This window comes from Puma concolor, chromosome E2 (genome assembly GCF_028749965.1).
Source record: "Puma concolor isolate L17-30 chromosome E2, mPumCon1.1.hap2, whole genome shotgun sequence".
NCBI lineage: Eukaryota > Metazoa > Chordata > Mammalia > Carnivora > Felidae > Puma > Puma concolor.
Genome location: NC_141681.1, coordinates 60,651,811 through 60,654,467, shown reverse-complemented (window position 1 = coordinate 60,654,467; position 2,657 = coordinate 60,651,811). Strand labels below are relative to the sequence as shown.

General features: G+C 52.3%; 1 long non-coding RNA gene across 1 annotated transcript; it reads left to right on the top strand.

The window, feature by feature from the left end:
* The first annotated feature begins 440 nt into the window (after positions 1-440).
* On the top strand, positions 441-1,643 carry LOC147573879 (uncharacterized). The gene is made up of 2 exons (XR_015245101.1): positions 441-677; positions 843-1,643. It is a non-coding gene; the product is annotated as an uncharacterized LOC147573879 (long non-coding RNA).
* The last annotated feature ends 1,014 nt before the right edge of the window (positions 1,644-2,657 follow it).

Here is a 2,657-nt window from a genome sequence, read left to right as displayed (position 1 = left end):
GGGCACGCCCGGCGTCCAGCCAGCCCCGCCCCGCCCCGCGCCCACCCCGGCCGCCGAGACCCCGACACCGCCGGGCCGCGGGCCGCTGCCGGAAGTGGGCGTGTGCGGCCACCGCAAAGCGTCCTGGGAAGTGTAGTCCAGCGCCGCGGCGGGACTGAGTGGAGCGCAGGCTGCAAGGCTAGGGCCCTCCCTGGGCCTACACAGCGTCCGTCATCCCTTCTCCGGGCCGGCCGCTTCCGGCTTTTCCGGATTGCGGCCCCCCGGTGGTTATGGATGCCCGACCCGGGCCTGGCCGGAAGTGCAGGCCTCCCGGGGGACTGATAGCGCCCGACGGGCTTCTGGGAGATAGCGCCGGGTTCGGAGTGCGCAGGCGCAGTTCCCGGGCGGGGGCGGGGCTGAAGGCGAGGGGTGGGGTCGCAGGGTGACGCTAGGGCGGGGCAGGTGGCGCGGTCCGCGGGTGGGCGTCCCGACGGTGTCCCCGCCGACGAGATGCGGCCAAGGGCAGCGCTGGGCTTTGCCGGTGTCCAGAGTGTGATCCTGGTGGGGGCGTGTGAGTGCCGTGTGCCCTCGCGTCCGATTCACTTCGCACCTTCGACCTCAGATGGGTCCCCTTGTCCCTGGACACTCGGGTCGGCCCGGCCCCCACCCCGTCCTCCAGGTGCTACGTGCCTGCATTGGTGGGTCCTGCACCTGAATGGTCTTCCCCCAAACTCTAGTCTGGGCTGGTTCCCTTCTGTCACTCTCTCAGAGGGCTGCCCAGACTCGCAGTCACAGACGCCACCCACCTGGTGACCTTCATGATTATCTGAGTTAACTGATGTTTTTATTCATTTACTGTTTAGGGCCAGTCCGGAGCTTTCTGGATCCCTGGAGCTGAGCGCCTTGTTCTGCTTGGTGAATAACCTCACTTAACAACAGTGCGGGCATAATGCCGTTACTACACCCACCATCGCAGAATCGAGGCTGCATGCGGTTACATTTATGTGACATTTTGTAATGTCACTTAAGACAGAAAAGAGAGCAGTGGGTGCTGGGGGCAGGAGAAGGAGGAGACTCGCTACAAAAGGCACAGGGAACTTGTGGGTCTTCTGTATCTTGGTGGTAGTAGTTATGATATGGAAAACAAAAGGCAAAAGAAAAAATTAAATGTCCTTACTGTCTACAGCCCATTGGCAAGTCCTTGAAACAGGTGGACTGACCTTCCTCTAAGAGCTCAGCTGCCTTGATGATGACACTTTGCTAGGGGCAAAGGGCAATCTTAGCTTAGGGTTATCCCACCCCTCCAGGATCCTGTGAGTCTACTTTAACATATAAAAATTCCTTTTGAAACTTCATCTCCCCCCCCCCCACCAAGATATATGTTGGCAATCATCCTCCAAGCTTATGGCCCCCTGATATACATCTGAAGAGTCTCATGACTGAGGTTTTACTAAACAGTAGTAAATGACCTTTTCCTAACAGCAGCTAGCCCCCTCATGATCCTAGAAACCTTGCTTCCAAAATTCCTTAGAGACTTACGCTATCCCTAACCCTCTCCCAACCCGAAGGTATATAATCAGTCATCCGTCACAACCCCAGTGCAGCTCTTTCTTCCCGTGGGTCCTGTCCCTGCACCTTAATAAAAAGCACCTTTTTGGACCAAAGATGTCTCAAGAATTCTTTTGTGGTTTTTTTTTTTGTTGTTTTTTTTTTTTTTTTTTTTTGAGAGAGAGAGAGAGAGAAGCATGAGCAGGGTAGGGGCAGAGAGAGAGGGAAACACAGAATCCCAAGACAAGCTCCAGGCTGTTAGCTGTCAGCACAGAGCCCAACGCGGGGCTCAAACTCACGAACTGTGAGATCATGACCTGAGCCAAAGTCAGACACTTGACTGACTAAGCCACCCAGGCGTCCCTCAAGAATTCTTTCTGAGCCGTCGGCTCCCAACCCCAACACTTCAAACCACATCAGTTACACAATTGTATGAATTTGGCAAAATTAGAATTCTAGGCCTAAAGTATGTTTTACTGTACCAGCTTTTAAAGACTCATGAAATTTTACACATAACATCTGTGTGTAAACGTTTCCTCATTAAAAATAAAGTTGTAAAGCCCTCATTGACATAATGGAACTGAGTTTAAACCACTTTAATTTTTTTTAACGTTTATTTATTTTTGAGAGACAGAGAACATGAGCAGGGGTATAGCAGAGAGAGAAAGGAGACACAGAATCCAAAGCAGGCTCCAGGCTCCGAGCTGTCAGCACAGAGCCTGATGCGGGGCTTGAACTCACAGACCGCAAGATCATGATCTGAGCGGAAGTCAGGCACTTAACTGAGCCACCCAGGCTCCTAAACCACTTTAATTAAAACACTTTCTTTGAATTGATAAAATGGCACTGGCTGGGGAGGGAGCTTAATTATGAACCAGCAAATAGAAAACCATGGGTAGAGAATATAACCTGTCCTTCTTTCTGGAACTGGCCTTGGGGTAATTATTGGTGTCTAGGACTTCTTTATGTACTGCATGTTTCTCCTAAGTTTGACCTACATCTCAGTCAGGGTTCTTTGCCTGGGTCCGGGGATAGTGTGACCCAAACAATCAATGGCCTGGGTGGTATTACAGGTGTCTTTGGTTTCTGTTTACCATTTACCATTGTGCATGACAACTCAAGGGTGTGGA